Source organism: Phyllobates terribilis, unplaced genomic scaffold (assembly GCF_046119375.1).
Source record: "Phyllobates terribilis strain yellow unplaced genomic scaffold, ASM4611937v1 Scaffold_7__3_contigs__length_470593459, whole genome shotgun sequence".
NCBI classification, from domain to species: Eukaryota; Metazoa; Chordata; class Amphibia; order Anura; family Dendrobatidae; genus Phyllobates; species Phyllobates terribilis.
This window is the reverse complement of record NW_027362767.1, coordinates 446,452,533-446,476,918: the sequence shown is the minus strand read 5'-3', so window position 1 is coordinate 446,476,918 and position 24,386 is coordinate 446,452,533. Positions and strand designations below refer to the sequence as shown.

The following is a 24,386-nucleotide window of genomic DNA, read 5'->3' as shown; positions in this document are numbered from 1 at the left end:
CCGCCGCCTCATTACCTCCCTCCAGCTCCGATCTTCCGTCTTCAGTCATCTTCACTCTTCGGCACCTCCGGTGCTCACCAGTCCTCATGGGTCGTCATGATCAGCGTTGTCCCCAACATCATGAGGCCTAATCAGTTCAGAAGGCACCAAAGAATGAAGATAAAAGGGGGATGGAGCCAGAGGGAGAAAGGAGAGCGAGCGGAGGAGGACCAGGTGTGGGGACTAGGACAGGTGAGGGGTGAGGAGAGTAATGTTTTTTTGAATTTTTTTTATCCATTTCTTGGCCTGAAAAGTAAAATAATGCCCAGCAGGCAGCCATTTCTTGATTCAAGTGAATCAGATCTTAAAAAAAAAAATGATAAAAAATTAGGTTTTGGAGAATCTGATTTTTTTTTTGTGAAATCTGAAGTGAAGTTAATGCACCTTGAATCATTTTGCTCATCTCTACCAATAACTGATGGCCCTGAAATTATTGCTAGGTGTGGCCCAAATTCATATTGGTGATAATAGTCATAAATGGCGACCAGACCATGGCCCGGACTGGCCAACAACTATGGGGGTCTTCTCTCAAATCTCAGTGATGTCTCAGGCTTCTTGTCCATTGAATGTAGGGGTCTTTACATTGTTCTCTGATGATGGCACAAGGCAGAGGGTCATACACAATCAATCCTTCTAGGCTAACAAAATCCTCGACAGGCTGCAGATCACATGACAACCACTGGGTGGTTCCTCACAAGCACATATACCATAAACATCTCCCAACAGAGTATCGCAACATTGTATTCGTTTTTTCTTACATCTCAAAAAAACGTAGAGCTAAGTAGAAATGTAATGGAGGACACGTCTGTACCTATGAGTGACCCCTCGCTTCCATACACTTAGGACAGTAATCTAATAGTTGGACCCAGTTGGATTGGGTCATATATATCTAAGGCTGCATCCAATTAGGTTGTCGCTGGTGTAAAGCGTCGGCCGGGACAGGACCTGAGCACATCAATGAGCCTGATGAAGTCCTCTGCTCGAGGTGGAAACGCATCGCTCAAAATAAATCACTGCTCATCCTTTGCCCATGAGTGGTTCCCTGTATTGTGGATTGATACAACGTATAGATGGCGGCATTGCCTCCCGGTAGGGTTGGGAATGCTCTAGTGATCCGATTGGTACCATGTATGAGATTGACATAAGGTCAATACAACTCCGACCTCAGTGATACTGAGCGTCCTGACACGTGGATGTCTACCGAGTCCACACTCCTTGAAAAAGTCGGAGTCGCTTCCTGGGATCAGTCAAAACTACAAAAGATTGATCACTTCAGCCGTCACGGCTTCTTCATGATCTTTAGAGAATTGATCAAATACAAAGAAGAACACGATGGAGAAAAGTCAATAAAAAGCAAAACTTCCAGAACAAAAGTCCGGATTCTTCTTCATGAAAAGGTGGAATGTAATGGCCGGAGGACAGACGGCTTTCCATCTGCTTGTGAACGGCAATCTCTTAATCAGAGCAATTCTCGCCTCTTCCATCCTAATTGTATACAAGTGCATTTTAGGAGATTGCAGAACGGCGATTCCACGGGGCTTAAAATCTAATCAGGTAGAAGCCAAACAAGTTTTCTTTTATTAAGTAATAATTCAGAGTAACACCCTGCACGCTGCGATATTCTGCTGCAGATTATTCCAATGGAATCGAAATTCTCACCTGTTTACAACATTTCAGTGTTAAACTCAGCGGATGCCCCCCTTCTACTCATTGTGCACGACTTGTACTCCAGTCACATCCAAAGCTGCAGTCACCATTCTGCTCTCCGAGTGTTCCTACTTCAGACCTCTCACTCGCTATTTCTCATGTAAACTCCCACAGTGTATTGCAGAATTAGCAATGTCGCTTTGGTTGTGATTGGAGAACAAGACACAATGTAACTCCTCATCTGTAGAGTGCAATGTTACTTCATATATACAATAAGAAATATGGTTTATTACATTGTTAGAATAGTACACTGTCTAGGAGCAGGGGCGTCCCCAGATGCACATTCAGGTGAAATGTATTGCGGTGCAGAGACCCGCCAGCTCCCTGCGCTGCAATACACGCCGCTGGCCAATCAGAGTCCGGCAGCTGACGTTGGGTGGCCAGTGACGCACGGCGCATGATGTCATGCCGGCACTCTGAAGTCAGCTGCCCACTCCTGCGCCGGCTACAGAAGAGGACCCTGCGCAGCGTGGGAGCAGAGGAAGGTAAGAATCATCATTTCTTTCTTTTTAAAATGTGCAAAGAAGAACGGAGGGGCCCAGGATGGGGGGGGGGGGCATTATACCAGAATGGGGACATTATACCAGGATAGGGGACATTAAACGAGGATGGGGACATTATACCAGGATGGATAGGGGACATTATACCAGGATGGAGGGCATTATACCAGGATGGGGGACATTAAACAAGGATGGGGACATTATACCAGAATAGGGGCATTATACCAGGATGGGGGAAATTATACCAGAATGGGGGGCATTATAACAGAATGGGGGACATTATACCAAAATGGGGGCATTATACCAGGATGGGGGACATTATACCAGAATGGGGGACATTATAACAGAATGGGGGACATTATACCAGGATGGGGGACATTATATCAAAATGGGGGACATTATACCAGGATAGGGGACATTAAACCAGGATAGTGGACATTAAACGAGGATGGGGACATTATACCAGGATGGATAGGGGACATTATACCAGGATGGGGGGCATTATACCAGAATGAGGACATTATACCAGAATCAGGGACATTATACCAGGATAGGGGACATTAAACCAGGATAGGGGACATTAAATGAGGATGAGGACATTATACCAGGATAGATAGGGGACATTATACCAGGATGGGGGACATTAAACGAGGATGGGGACATTATACCAGAATGGGGGACATTATACCAGGGTGGGGGACATATATACCAGGATGGGGGACATTATACCAGGATGGGGGGGCATTATAACAGAATGGGGACATTATACCAGAATGGGGGACATTACACCAGAATGGGGGGGCATTATAACAGAATGGGGACATTATACCAGAATGGGGGACATTATACCAGAATGGGGGCATTATACCAGGGTGGGGGACATATATACCAGGATGGGGGACATTTTACCAGGATGGGGGACATTATACCAGGATGGGGGGGCATTATAACAGAATGGGGACATTATACCAGAATGGGGGACATTACACCAGAATGGGGGGGCATTATAACAGAATGGGGACATTATACCAGAATGGGGGACATTATACCATAATTGGGGACATTATATCCCAATGAGGGGCATTATACCACAATGGGGGACATTATACCAGAATGAGGTGGCATTATACTAGAATGGGGGACATTATACCAGGATGGGGGACATATATAAAGAATGGGGGCATTGTACCAGGATAGGGGAACATTATATCAGAATGAGGACATTATACCAGAATGGGAGACATTAAAACAGGATAAGGGACATATATACCAGGATGGGGGCATTGTACCAGGATAGGGGGACATTATATCAGAAAGAGGACATTATACCAGAATGGTGACATTATACCAGAATGGGGGACTTTATACCAGAATAGGGGGCATTATACCAGGAAGTGTCTGAGGATGGGGGAAATTTTTATACTATGGGGCCCAAGATGGAGGAGGGGGAAGAGTATGTCTTTATAGGATCTAGAAAGCTACAATGGCCGATACATCTGATCAACATGCAAGTGAGGTCCCAGCTACAAATTTCGCACTGCGGCCTATCAGACTAGTTACGCCACTGACTAGGAGTCCAGTCTAGATCATTTTAATATTAATTCTTGTAGGGGGGACTGAATGACTTGAGACCCCCTTAGTGCCATTTCTTTTATCAGTCTCCTCTTTTATTCACTGGATGTTACAATACACAACACAGGAGCGATACAGATATGTAGGATCAGACTACACGGAGTTTGTTTGTAGTCTGTAACTATGGAGACACAGTTCTTCATAGGAGCTGTATACACAACACGAGAGGAGATTTTTAATCAAGATAATTTGTAAACTTGGCTTTTTTTATTGTAACTACATTGAAGCTCTGATAAATTATTGCTCCCCCTTTAGAGAGGATTGTGGGAACGATATATCCCATGAGCATTCCATAGCGGCGGCTACAACCTATCCGAACATTATCTCCAGGCCATTTTTCCAAGTCGCATTTACCATTTTTTCACTCCTTAGTTAATTGCAGCGATATATGTATTTTCTATAGTAACAACCTGTAAGTCATCTCCCAGGATTCATTACCGATTTTAAAACAGAGCTTAAACGTGTGGCACCGTCCTGCAGCAGATATATTCCCATCCTGTAATAAAAAATAAATTCTTCTGGGGGGGAGAAAAAAAAAAAGAAAAAAAAAAAAAATCAGCTGAATATTTCCCAGAGGCTTTAACTCATTTACCTGCTCTCTTTACACGACCGCGGAATCATTTGAGATATATTAATCTAGTAAAACGCTTTCCTTGTAAACTATATTATAGGAACTATTTAGGGTGTGCAAGTAATAGCAAAAACATAATTCTTTACAACAATCTCATTAAAGACAAACACGAAGACTTACACCGCCGCGCCGCTCCGCAAACTGCCGCTATATAACTTTTCTTTCTTTTTTTTTTTTGTTTCATAATAGATAGCAAATATTCCTGCAACATTAACGAGCGATGAAAAGTTTGAGCAAAACTTTTAGGTGAACTTCACACGGGGGGGACATGGAGTGCGGATAAGAAAAATTCAGTGGAGGTCCCATCTCACCTTCATCCCTCCTGGACCCACAACCAAGTGTGCGAGGTTCTCACACATGAGCATCACCCACTGCCCTGAGGTCTATGAGAGCTACGGTCACAGACAACCAAAGGGGTTTCGCAATCACATGCACCTCCACTTTTTGCGGTTTATCTGAAAGTTGGAGGTGCTGGAGATGAGCAGGGAACACACTACCCCAAAAACAAGACATCAGGGGCATAGTAAGAAAATGTTGTGTCTCTTAGAAAACTTTTCATTGACATGAAAATAGGACACTTGGTTGTAAGTCTTCAAGGTGAATGGTGGACCACCACCAGACAACCGCTTCTCTTCTGTGATTAGATTAGAGCAATTCGATTTGAAGGACCAGTCTAGTGGAGGCACCCTGACCCGCCCTGTGTGTCCTCACTATAATTTGGTCTTTCATGGACTGTTTGAGACTAAGTCGGGGTAGAAATATACTTGTAAAATAATATTCTGCATGGGGTCTTTGAGAAAAGCTAAGGGAGCAGACATACTCTAGCCTGAAACGCGCTATGTGAGACCAAGCGGGGGTAATAATCAGAAAATACTGATTTTGTCCTGCATGGGCTGTCTGAGACTAACTAGGGGTGTACACATACTCAGAAAATATTCTGACCCTGCAAGGTGTTTAGGCTCACCTGGTGAGGTGGAACCTCCAAGCCCCAGGTCCAGATGGGCACAAGGACCATAGAGGTCGGCTCAGCAGGCAGGTAAGGCACACGGGCAGCAAGGACTCGGCACACGCAGGACACTCTGGACCAGAAGTACAGATGCAGAGGAACAAAGCAAGTGTGAATGCAGGGATGGCAAAACCCAGTGTGGAGCACAACCGAGGGCAGAAAACCGAGGCGAAGGAAGGAGAGCTTGGACACCCGGGACAAATGGGGTGTTTTGGACTAAGCAGTGGTGGGGACATACTTGGAAAATAATATTCTAGCCCTGAATAGGATGTCTGAGAATAAGAAGGGGTGTAAATGTAGGAAATATTCGGGATCTACACATACTATTGGAAGCTAAGCGGGGGGGGGGGTAGACAGACAGATGTAATCAGAAAAAAATAATCTTATTAATGCTTCCGTTAGTGACATTCAGAAAATGTTCAGACTCCGCATGGGTTGTTTGAGGCTAAGCGGGGGTGGAGAACTACCCAGAACATATTAAGTTGACTTTAAACTTAATGCTACAATTATTGTTTTGTTCCAAGGAAGACTAATTGTGCTCCAGTGTCTGCCCCTTTAAATGATCAACACTTCACCACTGACGTCTGTGTCCATGACACTAGAAGGTAATTTTTTTTGTCTGACCCTCTCCCACTCTCACAATTAAGCAGAGAATCTTCAGAGTCTCTACAACAATGGAATGAATCACACTTATTATTAACTGTTACAATGTGACGATACGTTAACCCTCTACAGCACGGTAGCAGGTTGACGTCATGAAGCACCCAGTCTAGACTACATGCTATTGTCAGTCAACATCTCAGAGAGTGAATGTCGGAACCATTAAGCTCTTGTGCTTGATTCATTAAGATGGTGGCTCCTGGTGGCGAGACACGTACTACCGGAAGAGGCTTGCCGAGCTTTTAACCTTTCAGTAATGCATGCTTTTAGTTTCCAGGCCCGTCAGCTTCTAGGATAAGGAATTTTACACGGGTATTATCTGAAGAGCCGCTGGAAATCTACGTTAATATGCACTATAACGTCTGAAGGCAAGTTTCCAGGTATGTATTCAGGATTATATGCACTTAGTTATGGATGTTTAGTGGAAAGTCATAGGCCAAAGACAGGAGCAACCTTGTGCATTTAGCTCCGGAGCCGCTGGTAACAGCAAATATTCAAGGATACACGAATGGAACCATCAGCATTCAGATCCCATCTATTACTAATAAATTCTGCTCCCTCAGTGACCAGCAGATCGGGGGGATCCCATGAGTCTGGCCTCAAAACATCTCTACTGGTGAAGTATCTCAACTCTAACAGCACCATCATAAACCATCATAAGGGCACTGTTCTACAGTAAGGGCACTGTGCCAGGTAGTGTTACAGAAGCTCTACAGTAATGGCACTGTAGTAAGAGCAGGTACACTCATACAGTCAGTGGGGCAGCATCATCATAAGGGCAGTGTGGTAGGTACGGTTATGTAATCACTGTGGCAGTATCATATTAAGAGCACTGTAAAGGTAGAAGCACAACAATAAGGGCACTGTGGTATGTAGTGTTATAGAAGCTGTATAGTAAGGGCACTGTGGTAGGTAGTGTTATACAAGCTGTATAGTAAGGGCACTGTGGTAGGTAGTGTTATAGAAGCTGTATAGTAAGGGCACTGTGGTAGGTAGTGTTATAGAAGGTGTATAGTAAGGGCACTGTGGTAGATAGTGTTATAGAAGCTGTATAGTAAGGGCACTGTGGTAGGTAGTGTTATAGAAGCTCTATAGTAAGGGCACTGTGGTAGGTAGTGTTATAGAAGCTGTATAGAAAGGGCACTGTGGTAGGTAGTGTTATAGAAGCTGTATAGTAAGGGCACTGTGGTAGGTAGGGTTATAGAAGCTGTATAGTAAGGGCACTGTGGGAGGTAGTGTTATAGTCTAGAAGCTGTATAGTAAGGGCACTGTGGTAGGTAGTGTTATAGAAGCTGTATAGTAAGGGCACTGTAGTATGTAGTGTTATAGAAGCTGTATAGTAAGGGCACTGTGGGAGGTAGTGTTATAGAAGCTGTATAGTAAGGGCACTGTGGTAGGTAGTGTTATAGAAGCTGTACAGTAAGGGCACTGTGGTATGTAGTGTTATAGAAGCTGTATAGTAAGGGCACTGTGGTAGGTAGTATTATAGAAGGTGTATAGTAAGGGCACTGTGGTAGGTAGTGTTATAGAAGCTCTATAGTAAGGGCACTGTGGTAGGTAGTATTATAGAAGCTCTATAGTAAGGGCACTGTGGTAGGTAGTGTTATAGAAGCTCTATAGTAAGGGCACTGTGGTAGGTAGGGTTATAGAAGCTGTATAGTAAGGGCACTGTGGGAGGTAGGGTTATAGAAGCTGTATAGTAAGGGCACTGTGGTAGGTAGTGTTATAGAAGCTCTATAGTAAGGGCCCTGTGGTAGGTAGGGTTATAGAAGGTGTATAGTAAGGGCACTGTGGTAGGTAGTGTTATACAAGCTGTATAGTAAGGGCACTGTGGTAGGTAGTGTTATACAAGCTGTATAGTAAGGGCACTGTGGTAGGTAGTGTTATAGAAGCTGTATAGTAAGGGCACTGTGGTAGGTAGTGTTATAGAAGCTGTATACTAAGGGCACTGTGGTAGATAGTGTTATAGAAGCTGTATAGTAAGGGCACTGTGGGAGGTAGTGTTATAGTCTAGAAGCTGTATAGTAAGGGCCCTGTGGTTATGCTATAGAAGTTGTATAGTAAGGGCGTTGTGGTAGGTAGTGTTATAGAAGCTGTATAGTAAGGGCACTGTGGTAGATAGTGTTATAGAAGCTGTATAGTAAGGGCACTGTGGTAGGTAGTGTTATAGAAGCTGTATAGTAAGGGCACTGTGGTAGATAGTGTTATAGAAGCTGTATAGTAAGGGCACTGTGGTAGGTAGTGTTATAGTCTAGAAGCTGTATAGTAAGGGCACTGTGGTAGGCAGTGTTATAGAAGCTGTATAGTAAGGGCACTGTGGTAGGCAGTGTTATAGAAGCTGTATAGTAAGGGCACTGTGGTAGGTAGTGTTATACAAGCTGTATAGTAAGGGCACTGTGGTAGGTAGTGTTATAGAAGCTGTATAGTAAGGGCACTGTGGTAGGTAGTGTTATAGAAGCTGTATAGTAAGGGCACTGTGGTAGGTAGTGTTATAGAAGCTGTATAGTAAGGGCACTGTGGTAGGTAGTGTTATAGAAGCTGTATAGTAAGGGCACTGTGGTAGGTAGTGTTATAGAAGGTGTATAGTAAGGGCACTGTGGTAGGTAGTGTTATAGAAGCTGTATAGTAAGGGCCCTGTGGTAGGTAGTGTTATACAAGCTGTATAGTAAGGGCACTGTGGGAGGTAGTGTTATAGAAGGTGTATAGTAAGGGCACTGTGGTATGTAGTGTTATAGAAGCTGTATAGTAAGGGCACTGTGGTAGGTAGGGTTATAGTCTAGAAGCTGTATAGTAAGGGCACTGTGGTAGGTAGTGTTATAGAAGCTGTATAGTAAGGGCACTGAGGTAGGTAGTGTTATAGAAGCTGTATAGTATGGGCACTGTAGTAGGTAGTGTTATAGAAGGTGTATAGTAAGGGCACTGTGGTAGGTAGTGTTATACAAGCTTTATAGTAAGGGCACTGTGGTAGGTAGTGTTATAGAAGGTGTATAGTAAGGGCACTGTGGGAGGTAGTGTTATAGAAGCTGTATAGTAAGGGCACTGTGGTAGGTAGTGTTATAGAAGCTCTATAGTAAGGGCACTGTGGTAGGTAGTGTTATACAAGCTTTATAGTAAGGGCACTGTGGTAGGTAGTGTTATAGAAGGTGTATAGTAAGGGCACTGTGGTAGGTAGTGTTATAGAAGGTGTATAGTAAGGGCACTGTGGTAGGTAGTGTTATAGAAGCTGTATAGTAAAGGCACTGTGGGAGGTAGTGTTATAGAAGATGTATAGTAAGGGCACTGTGGTAGGTAGTGTTATAGAAGCTCTATAGTAAGGGCACTGTGGTAGGTAGGGTTATAGTCTAGAAGCTGTATAGTAAGGGCACTGTGGTAGGTAGTGTTATAGAAGCTGTATAGTAAGGGCACTGTGGTAGTGTTATAGAAGGTGTATAGTAAGGGCACTGTGGTAGGTAGTGTTATACAACCTGTATAGTAAGGGCACTGTGGTAGGTAGTGTTATAGAAGCTGTATATTAAGGGCACTGTGGTAGGTAGTGTTATAGAAGCTCTATAGTAAGGGCACTGTTGTAGGTAGTGTTATAGAAGCTGTATATTAAGGGCACTGTGGTAGGTAGTGTTATAGAAGGTGTATAGTAAGGGCACTGTGGTAGGTGGTGTTATAGAAGCTGTATAGTAAGGGCACTGTGGTAGGTAGTGTTATAGAAGCTCTATAGTAAGGGCACTGTGGTAGATAGTGGTATATAAGGTGTATAGTAAGGGCACTGTGGTAGTGTTATAGAAGCTCTATAGAAAGGGCACTGTGGTAGGTAGTGTTATAGAAGCTGTATAGTAAGGGCACTGTGGTAGGTAGTGTTATAGAAGGTGTATAGTAAGGGCACTGTGGTAGGTAGTGTTATAGAAGCTGTATAGTAAGGGCCCTGTGGTAGGTAGTGTTATAGAAGCTGTATAGTAAGGGCACTGTGGTAGGTAGTGTTATAGAAGCTGTATAGTAAGGGCACTGTGGTAGGTAGTGTTATAGAAGCTGTATAGTAAGGGCCCTGTGGTAGGTAGTGTTATAGAAGCTGTATAGTAAGGGCACTGTGGTAGGTAGTGTTATACAAGCTGTATAGTAAGGGCACTGTGGTAGGTAGTGTTATAGAAGCTGTATAGTAAGGGCCCTGTGGTAGGTAGTGTTATAGAAGCTGTATAGTAAGGGCACTGTGGTAGGTAGTGTTATAGAAGCTGTATAGTAAGGGCACTGTGGTAGGTAGTGTTATAGAAGGTGTATAGTAAGGGCACTGTGGTAGGTAGTGTTATAGAAGCTCTATAGTAAGGGCACTGTGGTAGGTAGTGTTATAGAAGCTGTATAGTAAGGGCACTGTGGTAGGTAGTGTTATAGAAGCTGTATAGTAAGGGCCCTGTGGTAGGTAGTGTTATAGAAGCTGTATAGTAAGGGCACTGTGGTAGGTAGTGTTATAGAAGCTGTATAGTAAGGGCCCTGTGGTAGGTAGTGTTATAGAAGCTGTATAGTAAGGGCACTGTGGTAGTGTTATAGAAGGTGTATAGTAAGGGCACTGTGGTAGGTAGTGTTATACAACCTGTATAGTAAGGGCACTGTGGTAGGTAGTGTTATAGAAGGTGTATAGTAAGGGCACTGTGGTAGGTAGTGTTATAGAAGCTGTATAGTAAGAGCACTGTGGTAGGTAGTGTTATAGAAGGTGTATAGTAAGGGCACTGTGGTAGGTAGTGTTATAGAAGCTCTATAGTAAGGGCACTGTGGTAGGTAGTGTTATAGAAGCTGTATAGTAAGGGCACTGTGGTAGGTAGTGTTATAGAAGCTGTATAGTAAGGGCACTGTGGTAGGTAGTGTTATACAAGCTGTATAGTAAGGGCCCTGTGGTAGGTAGTGTTATAGAAGCTGTATAGTAAGGGCACTGTGGTAGGTAGTGTTATACAAGCTGTATAGTAAGGGCCCTGTGGTAGGTAGTGTTATAGAAGCTGTATAGTAAGGGCCCTGTGGTAAGTAGTGTTATAGAAGCTGTATAGTAAGGGCCCTGTGGTAGGTAGTGTTATAGAAGCTGTATAGTAAGGGCCCTGTGGTAAGTAGTGTTATAGAAGCTGTATAGTAAGGGCACTGTGGTAGGTAGTGTTATAGAAGCTGTATAGTAAGGGCCCTGTGGTAAGTAGTGTTATAGAAGCTGTATAGTAAGGGCACTGTGGTAGGTAGTGTTATACAAGCTGTATCGTAAGGGCACTGTGGGAGGTAGTGTTATAGAAGGTGTATAGTAAGGGCACTGTGGTATGTAGTGTTATAGAAGCTGTATAGTAAGGGCACTGTGGTAGGTAGGGTTATAGTCTAGAAGCTGTATAGTAAGGGCACTGTGGTAGGTAGTGTTATAGAAGCTGTATAGTAAGGGCCCTGTGGTAAGTATTGTTATAGAAGCTGTATAGTAAGGGCCCTGTGGTAAGTAGTGTTATAGAAGCTGTATAGTAAGGGCACTGTGGTAGGTAGTATTATAGAAGCTGTATAGTAAGGGCCCTGTGGTAGGTAGTGTTATAGAAGCTGTATAGTAAGGGCACTGTGGTAGGTAGTGTTATAGAAGCTGTATAGTAAGGGCCCTGTGGTAAGTAGTGTTATAGAAGCTGTATAGTAAGGGTCCTGTGGTAAGTAGTGTTATAGAAGCTGTATAGTAAGGGCACTGTGGTAGGTAGTATTATAGAAGCTGTATAGTAAGGGCCCTGTGGTAGGTAGTGTTATAGAAGGTGTATAGTAAGGGCACTGTGGTAGGTAGTGTTATAGAAGCTGTATAGTAAGGGCACTGTGGTAGGTAGTGTTATAGAAGCTGTATAGTAAGGGCACTGTGGTAGGTAGTGTTATAGAAGCTGTATAGTAAGGGCACTGTGGTAGGTAGTGTTATAGAAGCTGTATAGTAAGGGCACTGTGGTAGGTAGTGTTATACAAGCTGTATAGTAAGGGCCCTGTGGTAGGTAGTGTTATAGAAGCTGTATAGTAAGGGCACTGTGGTAGGTAGTGTTATAGAAGCTGTATAGTTAGGGCACTGTGGTAGGTAGTGTTATAGAAGGTGTATAGTAAGGGCACTGTGGGAGGTATTCTCATATAGTGAGTGTGGCATCATCATGAGGGCACTACGGCAGGTGGTGTTATAGAAGTACCATAGTAAGGGCACTGTGGTAGGTAATGTTATAGAAGCTCTATAGTAAGGGCACTGTGGTAGGTAATGTTATAGAAGCTCTATAGTAAGGGCACTGTGGTAGGTACTGTTATAGAAGCTCTATAGTAAGGGCAATGTGGTAGGTAGTGTTATAGAAGCTCTATAGTAAGGGCACTGTGGTAGGTAGTGTTATAGAAGCTCTATAGTAAGGGCACTGTGGTAGGTAATGTTATAGAAGCTGTATAGTTAGGGCACTGTGGTAGGTAGTGTTATAGAAGCTGTATATTAAGGGCACTGTGGTAGGTATTCTCATATAGTGAGTGTGGCATCATCATGAGGGCACTACGGCAGGTGGTGTTATAGAAGTACCATAGTAAGGGCACTGTGGTAGGTAATGTTATAGAAGCTCTATAGTAAGGGCACTGTGGTAGGTAATGTTATAGAAGCTCTATAGTAAGGGCACTGTGGTAGGTAATGTTATAGAAGCTCTATAGTAAGGGCACTGTGGTAGGTAGTGTTATAGAAGCTCTATAGTAAGGGCACTGTGGTAGGTAGTGTTATAGAAGCTCTATAGTAAGGGCACTGTGGTAGGTAGTGTTATAGAAGCTGTATAGTAAGGGCACTGTGGTAGTTAATGTTATAGAAGCTGTATAGTAAGGGCCCTGTGGTAGGTAATGTTATAGAAGCTGTATAGTAAGGGCACTGTGGTAGGTAAAGTTATAGAAGCTGTATAGTAAGGGCACTGTGGCACAGACCATCACACAATTCCTGTGGCAGCGATATTCTGAAGACACTGTGGCAGAGAGTATAAGAATATTGTACCCAGCACCATTATAGGGGCACTTTCAGGGGGGCACTTGTGCAGACACCATCATTGAAGAACTGATGAAAGACCCCTCTATAGCAGAGCCGTGGTGAGCTCCTCTATAGCGCCTCTGTGTGGCGCCTTATTACAGAGGCGCTGCGTCTGCCACTATAATAGCGCCCTGATATACTGGACTGTATGGAACGCTTATTTACTTGCTATTTGGCATTAATGGACTTTTTATCGCATCATTATTAAACGAAGTAAGAAAAGATTCCCATTTCTGCGCACATTGGGGCTTTCATGTGCGCGGATTCAGAATGTTAGATCTGGTGCGGTATTATATTGGCCTAAGATAAAGAGAATACAAATGTAACAGTTTCCAAGAACCATCAGCACTGAAGAGGTTTACTGTAAGGTTGTGACCGAGGGCGGATGGGGACGTCCTGTCCACTAAGCCCTCAATGACCGCGGCCATTAATGTCTGATAATAATGAGTGCACCTCCCTGGCCCTTACAGTAACGCCATTACCAGACGTCCGTGTTACTAGATGGCGACGCTTCTCGTCTCGCAGAAAACTTTGTTTAAGTTTGCAGAACTGCCTGGATTTGAGATCAATCACTTCCAGTCCTGATGCATTTAATATTAATCCTGCCAATGGTAATGTACAACCAGAATCATCTAATTAAACTTTCATGCTGGACAGCTGCCATTTGTAATTACTTATTTGGGTAGACCCGTTGCCACCGCGCTGACGTTATCAAGCCAAAGCGTCTGCTGTTTTGTCGGCCCTTGTGGTTTAGCTGCATACGAGCTGTGAAACGAGCGCAGCTTCGGACGTAAATGTGCAGAGCCTGCTAATAGCACCAACTGAGGGGACGTGACTGTATATCGGGGGGGGTCCCGGGATCACTGCAGGGCATATGGAAAGGCTATGATATCACCGAAGACTAATTAAGGGGACGAAAGGAAAAAAAGTTCCCTTCTTGCACGTCAGTTCTTCCTATACAGATTTCATAGCAGATATACCATGGAATGACTGAGGGAGATATGGAGTATCAGCTGTAGACTCCTGTGAAACAGCGCCATCTGTGGTCACCAGCAGTAATGCAGCCTGCACATCGTTGCATTATAAAGAAGTCATTTCATGTCTCTTCCTATGGACACTTCATATATAATAGACTCACAAAGAGTAATAACAGGAGATCAGCAGCCGTCTGCCACCGCTTATCGATAGCGCAATAAGAATGTATAACATACACATCACCATTATATATAGATCCAGTGATATATGATCCTGCGGATATACCTCCAGCTACACTGCTTGCTTAACCCTATAACTGCTGCACTGATATGGATCATTTCATAGGGACCTGGTGCCAGACACGACCGTACGTCCCAGTACACACCGCTGATTATAGAGCCGTGGTGGTAAATGCATTATACTTCACACGTCCTTGTGTAACCCTGAGGGATTCAATGGCGGTATAGTCCCTCCACACATTTTCTATCTTTCTGTGTCATTTTCTATAAATACGACTTAGATAATCAAAGAGAATACTAAAACAATCAGAGCACAATATAGAGAGACCCAGGGGCAAAACAAGCAGGAAGATGGAGAATAGACGAGAAAGAAAGCTATTAATAACTGAGCCATGCACCACCTAATACCGCCATACAGTGCACCGATAAAGACGATACAGTGCCCAAGTAGCAGCATCATTCCACATCCCCCCTGCAGACTTACAGTCCATATGGATAGGGCGGTCACAAGCCTACGCCAGGAATATAAGGGTTGGCGGTATTATTTATCAATGTTAGGTTTGCTAATGATAATGCTCATCCATAACATCTGCAGACGTCCCCAATACATCTGGTCAGAATCGAACCCATGACCCCAACACCAACCACTGTGCCCACCTGTATTCATAGCCCGGAGCGCACCGGGAGGTGCAACAAATGGCGAGGAAGAGACAAAAATGTTCATTTATTAGTAATGAAACAGATTAAAAATAAATTATTCCAATTCTCAACTCAATTATCTCCGGCAGGTGACACTGTACATAACATCATGGGGTCCTGTCCGGAACCCCAAAATGTATCCTTGCACCCATCAAAACATTTCTATACTTTTTATCTTGTATATCATAGAATATTTGGCAGCGAACAGAAACCTACAAAGGTGCTACGTAATTCTATAAATCCCTTTATTCTGGCGGATAGGGTAATTCATAGGAAAAAGGAAAACTGGATGTCGATCCAGGAGTAATGCAACAAATTAACCTAAAGATAATAAGCAAGTAACTCTGCTGTCACTTGTTACTTATTGATTTCAATCATTACTTGGTAATGTCCCTTTAAGACAACGCCAAATCCGTTTATAAGTCACTACATGTCCATATCTTCTCCTGTCAGTATCATGATTCACAAGATCCTCTAATTCCCATATTGTGCACCGTCTCTTCACTGCGATCACCAATTATCCTCCTTACATTCTCCGCATCTAATATGAGGTCACCATATTGATAAATTGGGAGTCTGGATGTCATTTTGATTCATCGCAACTTTTTTTAAATTTTTTTCCTGATGTCTCATTTGGCAATCACTCCTACTTATTAAAGCATTGACCTGCGTTATGGGCCGCGCCGCTCGCTGCGGCATAAATCCTCCTTGTTCCGGGGTAAAAGGGATTTGTCTTGACGGAGCGAAGCTTTTACATTGTGAGGTCTTTGGTAAGTTGTAACCATTAGGAGAAAGACGGAGATGTAAGCGTGACTTCAAGATCAGAGCCTCCTGCTGTTATGCTGGGAATTATCTGACCCCTGTGACCTTTACAATTGTAACATTGTATCAATGGCGAACGTTAACTCTTCTGTGGATCAATTGCAAGAATCATCTCAATTATTGGAAACATTCTTTTTTTTTTATTGCATTTGTTACATTTATGAAACAACGACTGATAATTAGATGGATAGACAAATGATTCCCCTTTTACCCTTGTAACCCATGGACTATTTTTATTATTTATATTTCATTGAATTGCGCCAACACAGTCCGCAGCGCTGTATAATGATCATTCCCATGATGGCCACAGTCTAATATCCTTATCATATGGAACATATCATACGATCAAAACAAGGAAAATCAAGATGTTTTTGTAATGTGGAAGGAAATCGGAAAAAAAACATGAAATCTTTTTGTAGATGTCACCCAGATGGGATCCGAAGCCGGGACCTCAATGCTGCAAGGGAACTGAGCGAGCAGATGAGCTCCAGAGCTGCCATGCTGACCCACAAGGAGTTAAATATTAACTTTGTAACAAATTCATTGCATCTTTGTTCTATTGAGAACACATTTACAAATTGTCAAGATTTTGCTCTTTGCCACAAATTACACCAAAAAGTCTTGGAAGAAAAGAGGGCTGGAGGGTTAACTACTTCAGTGCCACATCCAGGTATAGGTGGAAGGGGGCATGCAATTAGTGATGCCGATAAGCGCCTGCACGGTAGTAATAGGGCAGGAGGCGTTACATGAACCTCTATGATATGAAGCCGATCCAGAATCCACAAGAGAGCAGTCATTATCAGATACATAATCGGCCCTTTATCTCTGCACTTTACAATGCAGTTTTCGCTATCGAATTATATCTCATCTACAAGAGTAAAAACCGAGCGCTTTGTTATTCATCCAGAATGGGACGAGTAAAAGCAAATGCAATGAACGTCCAGACCAATTCCCTTCCACCCCCGAGAGTTTTTACTGTATCAGCACAGAAAAACATTCAGAATCTCAATGTCGACACCTATCGGGGGTCTTCACATCACAGGTCCACTCATGGAGTCTCTGTGTGGATCAGGAGCGAGCCCGGCTACAGTCTGTGGAACTACGAAGCCCAGCAGGTCTCTGCATGGGGAGAGCTTTGAGGGTCTTGGACCATTACAATTGTACATTGAGAAACTTGGAGGCTTTTACTGTGACATCTCTACAGACCCTGCGGCCAACCTGGAGCCCAAGGAAAGTTGGGGCCACTTATGCTGAAACCATCATCCCTTCCTACAAGGAGTCAAGGGCTAAGACCCTCCACAACCGGAGTAATGGAAGCCGTGCACAGACGACTGTATCATTCGAGTGCTGAGCAGTAAAACTCTACGTCTCTACGCTGAGGGGGCACCTGCCCAACCAGAACCCAACTCCTCGCTTATATATTATGTCTTCTTTACCAAACCTACAAGTTATTGATAGCAAAAAATATCTGCCGATGAAATCTACGAAGGACCAAGATCTCATCCAACCTAGCAATGCTGATCTGTGGTTGTGCACCATGGTCCGATCTCCAGACCCACCACATGCCCCATGTTCCCAGTGATGCAGACATGTGTCATGTAGACCTAAGAGGATGCATTATTATTATTACTCCATTTCCTGCAGTTCTATGGAAAACATGGTGATATCATCAGAGATGTATCATGTGATAAACCCGGCTCTGCTGCATCCGCACACCAGGGCTGTCAGTCAACATAGACAATTCCTTGGCTCCACTCATCCAAACGTCTTCATGATCTTACAAGGCTCTGGCCGGCCCCCGGGTGCAATTACTTTTACAATCCTTATAACTGCATACAAAAACACATCATGTGTCTAGTGATACATAGATCTGACTCCAAAGACTGACCTAACAGTACGAGACGATCTACAGGTCTGGATTTTTTTGGATCAAATATTCCTTATGATCCCCAAGGTTTCCATTTTCTGTCACTTAAGCGATAGCGATATTCATACGGTCAACGGTCAAAGCTCGGGATAAACCTTTCATACTTAGTGCATGGATACAATACAATCCACACTGTACGGACATCAAAGAGTCATAGCTCTTGGTATGGGTAGGGGGCAACCATGTTGACATCTTCTGCTAATTCTCTGCTTCTCCTACTGGTTATCAGTTCTGCATATACACCAGCTAATTGCTCATTAAGCCTGTCGAATAGTAAAACATATGAAGATGTGTCCCGGAGGATGACCCCGGTTCCACGCTCATGCACAAAGACACAAACTTATTTACTTAAAGGATCATGGCTGTTAATGAGAAAGATAATATCTTATAGAGGAAGCAAAATCGATGTGTTTGACAATAGCATCACATCTGGAAAAGACTGCAGTGCCCGTTCAACACCCACCTTAAAGGGCAGACTTCCTAGAAAATAAAGGGTCTCACCTTAGGGAATGGTTCATTTACATCTGATAAATTACTGCAATGATACATACAAGAAACCTGAACCTTGCTGGTCCCCAAACCCTAAATCTTAATGTTCCCAGCACCCCAAACCTTCTTGGTCCAAGCAACCTAAATCTTAATGTTCACAGCAGCATAAATTTTCATGGTCCCAGCACCTTAAATATTAATAGTCTCAAAACCCTAAAACTCCATGGTCCCAGCACCCTAAACCTCTATGGTCCCGGCACCCTAAAACTACATGGTCCCAGCACCCTAAACCTCTATGGTCCCGGCACACTAAACCTCCATGGTCCCGGCACCCTAAACCTCCATGGTCCCAGCACCCTAAACCTCTATGGTCCCAACACCCTAAACCTCCATGGTCCCAGCACCCTAAACCTCCATGGTTCCAGCACCCTAAACCTCCATGGTTCCAGCACCCTAAAACTCCATGGTCACAGCACCCTAAACCTCCATGGTCCCAGAACCCTAAATCTCTATGTTCCCAACACCCTAAACCTCCATGGTCCCAGCACCCTAAACCTCCATGGTCCCAGCACCCTAAATCTCTATGTTCCCAACACCCTAAACCTCCATGGTCCCAGCACCCTAAACCTCCATGGTCCCAGCACCCTAAAACTCCATGGTCACAGCACCCTAAACCTTCATGGTCCCAGCACCCTAAACCTCTATGATCCCAGCACCCTAAACCTCCATGGTCCCAGAACCCTAAACCTCCATGGTCCCAGCACCCTAAACCTCCATGGTCCCAGCACCCTAAACCTCCATGGTCCCAGAACCCTAAACCTCCATGGTCCCAGCACCCTAAACCTCCATGGTTCCAGCACCCTAAACCTCCATGGTCCCAGCACCCTAAACCTTCATGGTCTTAGAACCCTAAATCTTAATAATCCAAGCACCCTAAACCTCCATTGTCCCAGCACCCTAAATCTTAAAGATACAAGAACCCTAAATCTTAATGATCCAAGCACCCTAAACCTTCATGGTCACTGAATCTTAAATCTTGTAGGCACCTGAACCATAGACCTTGATGGTCAGTATCAATATGTTCATTTTGATAATATAATTTTCCTTCCTTCACACCAGATCTTGCACCATTTATTCTGCATGAACTATTTAGTAGTCGGGTGCAATGCCAGGTACAGGTAAATGTGGCAAGTGGGACCCACGTAGGTGTTTATTTGCTGCGCCACGTCTGACCTTGGGTGAATGTGTCATCTCCAAATATTTTTAAGTGATGCATTGAACGCTGCACCGTCCAATCTTCCCCCATCTTTACAGATTGTCAATAGTTCTCCTCAATCTCATATGCACATAGTAAAGCAGAAGGAGGACATTTATACTTTAAATAGGACCTAAATTCTTCAAGGTGTTAGAACTTTAGGAATGGACTTCAAAAAAGAAAAATAAATAAAAAAATCCAATCCTGAATTTAGATTCATACTGGAGATGGCAGAAAGTCAACGTCAACGGCTGCGAGACCCTTCATTTCAAAATGTACAACCTGTATAATCCCGCTCTTGTTCGCTGCATCACACATTAAAGACAACTACAAGGGCAGTGTAAATCCTCAAACAGGGAAGATTTTGAAGGAGCTAAAGCAAGAAGAGGCTTTTTATATTTTCTGGCAATGATCTGCCCAAATCTATAGACTATAACTGAAAAAACTCAGTCCTTTAGAGTTGTGGCTTTTGTACTTTCTGTCAGACCGGTGACCGTCTACCGATACCTTATAGAAAAATATTTGGAGATATAGCATCTAGTGCTACCCGGGGGTGCATCACCCTATCACGGCAGCACCGTCTGGTGGTGGCTCGTTCTTACATCCTTGCAAAATTGGTTAAAATTTTGTAAATTTGGTCTCTTTCTTTGTTACTCCGATAGTTTGGCCACTTGGCACTACGAACCACCCCAGGCTTCTATAGTCATAAACATGATGAAGAACACAGCTCGCTTGGGATAAGTTGACCTATAGACCCCCACAAACCATAAATACGGCAATCATTCCACCGGCCGTTTATTGTATCATGGTATACATGATTCCTTACTACCATCATGACCTTTGAAGGAATAGCGTTGCTCATGAACTTCTTCATTACTTTTCTCTACGTTGAATACAAATGTATGAGAAGACCCCGGGTTCACATCTTTGATCATCTCTCCTGCAGCAGAAAAACCAATCTCACAGAAGAAGACACTACAACATGGCAACGCAATGATCCTCCGAGCACGGAATAGACGTCTTCACAATCTTCCATTGTGGAAGGAGCCTATCCTGAGAAGCTCAAAGATGAGGAAGGGAACATTGAGTTCAGATTGTCAACTCCGGAGATTGCATTTGAGGAAACTGGAAGACTATTCGAGGACAGGGGAAGGTTCCCTCCAAGATTATCAGCCTTGGATTATAGTCTACCACCACATCGTCCACCATTGGGAGATCAGCACCACCAATATCCAAACTAGTTTCCCTATTCTGCATGAAGCTTATAATAAACACATTTTGCAGTTCCTCAAGACCCACATTCTAAGAACAACACATCTTTATTTCTTTCCGCTCATTGAACAATCCAACGCCTGCACATTTCCAAATCCAAACACCCCATGTGTCTTACTAAGCAGGAACACTGCGTGGGAAATTGGCACTAGAATAGAAGTGAGATAAATCTTGGAATCTTCACGTTTCCTGGCTGGATTAAATATTTTTTTCTCCTTCCTCGCCCCCTAAAACAAATCATCATCCTTCTGGATTTACTGTACGATAGGTAACAAACAACATGTATCCCGGTGTCATGAATTATGGAGACAACATATGGGGAATTATGTGCATCTTGCAGATGGGAAGATAGATAGATGCCGGTGACAACCACAAATAGTTTCTGTTGCTATTTAAAGCAGCCATTCTTTTTAGTTTATGGCTCCAGAGCCCCCATGAAAGATGTATATTTGTTGTCAGCCTGATTCTGTTAGACGGGGAAATTTAAAGCTTCCTCTGAGATTGATGCGGAGCACTGGTCTGCATTATGTACGACTCAAGCAACTGTGGCAAAACGTTTTATTCCAAAATTGATTTTACCTGGACACTACTTGTGTGTGTTGAATATATCTATAGCACAGACATTAATCAATATCACCCTGCAGAGGAAGATGGCATCACACAGCCAGGCTCCTTTATTTCCCAGAATAAATGTCTCATAATAATAATATTAACACTGTAATCTCTGACTATGACCCCGCTCTTCTCTGTGGACCCTTCTTTTCACACCTCACTGGCATTTTGCTGTCAGGTGGTCATTTCTGGCTATGCATCTACTGCAGGCTTGAAGATAGATTTTTTTTTTTCTTTGCTTTCCAGTGGCTCCGCACAATAATACTGCGTTGATGCTCGCAGAATGGGCTCAGCTAAACAGAGAGTCTGTTCATTGAAATCTACAAGAACTGTTCGGCACTACAACTAGCTCCACTCATGCACTTGGCTTGGCATGTTAAATACCGCGCATCTTTAATGTGGGCGCCTAGCAGAATCTCCATGGAGGGAGCTCAGAACACTGTCCTTAACATGATGCTCTCATTATATATTTTTCTTATTTGTTCTAAATTATTTATAAGCACAATGTAGCAAAAAATATATATTTATGTTAATGTTGCACCTTGTGAAGCCACTGCAGATACAGGAGCTCCCCTAAGCTGCTTTTCTGTCTCCCTACCAGTTGCATTTAGCTCCCCATATGCAATGATCATCTCTTTTCCCACATCCACCAGGTGCCTGGAGTGTTTCAGCCTCCGCTTGGCCATCAGCACTGCAGCCGAGTCCTCCTGCCTGACCACTGCACATCTCCAACCCATCACTGCAATCCCCCTGGCCACTACAGATTCATGTCTGCTCCAGCTGACAACTAGATGTGAATGAAGCCATAAGACACAAGTTCCTTTCCTTATCTGGTCTCCTTATCTGGCTCCTAAGAAGATGAAGGTACATGGAAAAAAATGAAAAGCCCTGACTGAGGGATGAGGTGGGAGCCTCTCTGCATGGAAATGGCACAGCTGTCTTGCTGGAGGGTAAAATCTTACATTACACACATTTAGTGAGAGGTGAGGAAGCTTTCACCAGCCACCTGCATGAGCAGTCCATGGAAGTGATGGACAGCCCCATCATCACCATCCACACATCAATTGCAGTTTATTGGATTTGCATGTGAAGAACAAGGGTTACTTTCATGTGACTTGTCAGTTCTGCGCTCAGAATCCTAATTCAGGGAGCAGTGATGGTATCTAAGCCCTGATCCTGGCTCCAGCATGGAGAGCAGGGGGGTACCCTGCCCCTGTATGAATAGCTCCACCATGGAGAGCAGGGGGGTACCCTGCCCCTGTATGAATAGCTCCACCATGGAGAGCAGGGGGTACCCTACCCCTGTATGGATGGCTCCAGCATGGAGAGCAGGGGGTACCCTGCCCCTGTATGGATGGCTCCAGCATGGAGAGCAGGGGGTACCCTACCCCTGTATGGATGGCTCCAGCATGGAGAGCAGGGGGTACCCTGCCCCTGTATGGATGGCTCCAGCATGGAGAGCAGGGGGGTACCCTGCCCCTGTATGGATGCTCCAGCATGGAGAGCAGGGGGTACCCTGCCCCTGTATGGATGGCTCCAGCATGGAGAGCAGGGGGTACCCTGCCCCTGTATGGATGGCTCCAGCATGGAGAGCAGAGGGTACCCTGCCCCTGTATGGATAGCTCCATCATGGATAGCAGGGGGTACCCTGCCCTGTATGGATGCCTCCTGGCTTACCTTTAATTCCTGTCTGGCAGACACGGTGCTGTGACAGTTCTGCAGCAACTCCAGAGCATCATCTACAATAATGGTAGCAGTCCCAGCGCTGGCAAGTTGAACCATTCACAGCTACAGTAACCCTGGACTCAATAGCTCCTGCTTCATTCCATGCAAAAAGCTTGGTCCCCTCCTGGAAGAGCACAGAGTATCCAAAGTTCTGGCTGAGTCTTGTAATGTTAGCTCAGCTGGCAGCAATGCAATCCCACATAGCAGGGCAGGGGTGAGACCTCTCCAAGGAGCAAAGTCTACTCACAAGTTGGCAGGTCAGCCTTCATCACTGGATGGCCAGATCTATTCCTTGGGAGAAGTGATCCCTGCAGACAGATCCCTGTGTGTGCTGGAGACCTCAGTGTGTGCTGAGCACTGAGCAGCTCTGCCTACTGTCTATTCAGCTCTGTTCGAGGCAGCAGCAGCAGCAGCATTCCTCTCCTCCAGTGACATCACCAGTGGGAGGGGCTTAGCATGCAGATGATGGAACCTTTCCCTGGATCTTTTTTGTGCTCGCTCTTAAAGGAATCTTGCCGAATGCTTCCACCTCAGTTGCAGGAAAGCAGGACTGCAGCGTGTCTCCCGGGGACATGGACCTGTCTCCCTTATCTCCCGTGGACATGGACCTGTCTCCCTTGGACATGGACCTGTCTGGTGGCCCTGTGCCCCGTGGACCTGTCTGGTGGCCCTGTGCCCCGTGGACCTGTCTGGTGCTGTTCTGTGCAGCAGTGATTTGTGGCTGGATCTGTTGCACTTGATCACCCTGATCCAGTGACTGTCAGTGCAGACAGAGCAGCCTGGAGTCTCCGTGCTCGGTGCAGAGCTCCGCAGGGAATCAATGCTTCTGAAAATAGAGCAATTCTCTGTATCACAGGATCCCCTGTGTGGTTAAAAGCTGCAGCGCCAATAGCAGTCCTGTCCTTTAATGGTTAACCCTTTGCTGCCTGGAGCTGGAGGCTGTGCATTGCACAGTGGGTGCATGGTGCAGGGGGGACCACTGCGCAGAGGCAGCAGCCGGGGGGCTTCACCGATGGATCAGATGGGAGGGCTGCACAGTGTAAAGAGGTGGGCGGCAGCTCCGGGGATGGATCCAGGATTCTGCAGAAGGTCTGACAGCCGCCCTGGCACATGTCCATCTCCTGGGAGCTCCATAATAATAATGTGCAAACACCTGGGCTATGGTTGACACAAGGGAGCAGACCCCAGGG

At 44.6% G+C, this 24,386-nt stretch overlaps 1 protein-coding gene across 4 annotated transcripts in view; it reads right to left on the bottom strand.

Annotated features, from left to right (window-relative positions):
* The window catches only part of PCDH11X (protocadherin 11 X-linked), a 1,985,008-nt gene extending 1,960,828 nt beyond the window's left edge, over window positions 1-24,180 (bottom strand). Inside the window, exon 1 of one of the 4 annotated variants that reach the window (XM_073642177.1) lies at window positions 23,149-24,180. The gene's annotated coding sequence lies outside the window, so the exon portion shown is untranslated. The remainder of the gene's footprint in view (window positions 1-23,148) is intronic. The other 3 variants (XM_073642178.1, XM_073642180.1, XM_073642179.1) reach the window with 3 other exon arrangements.
* Window positions 24,181-24,386: the final 206 nt, after the last annotated feature.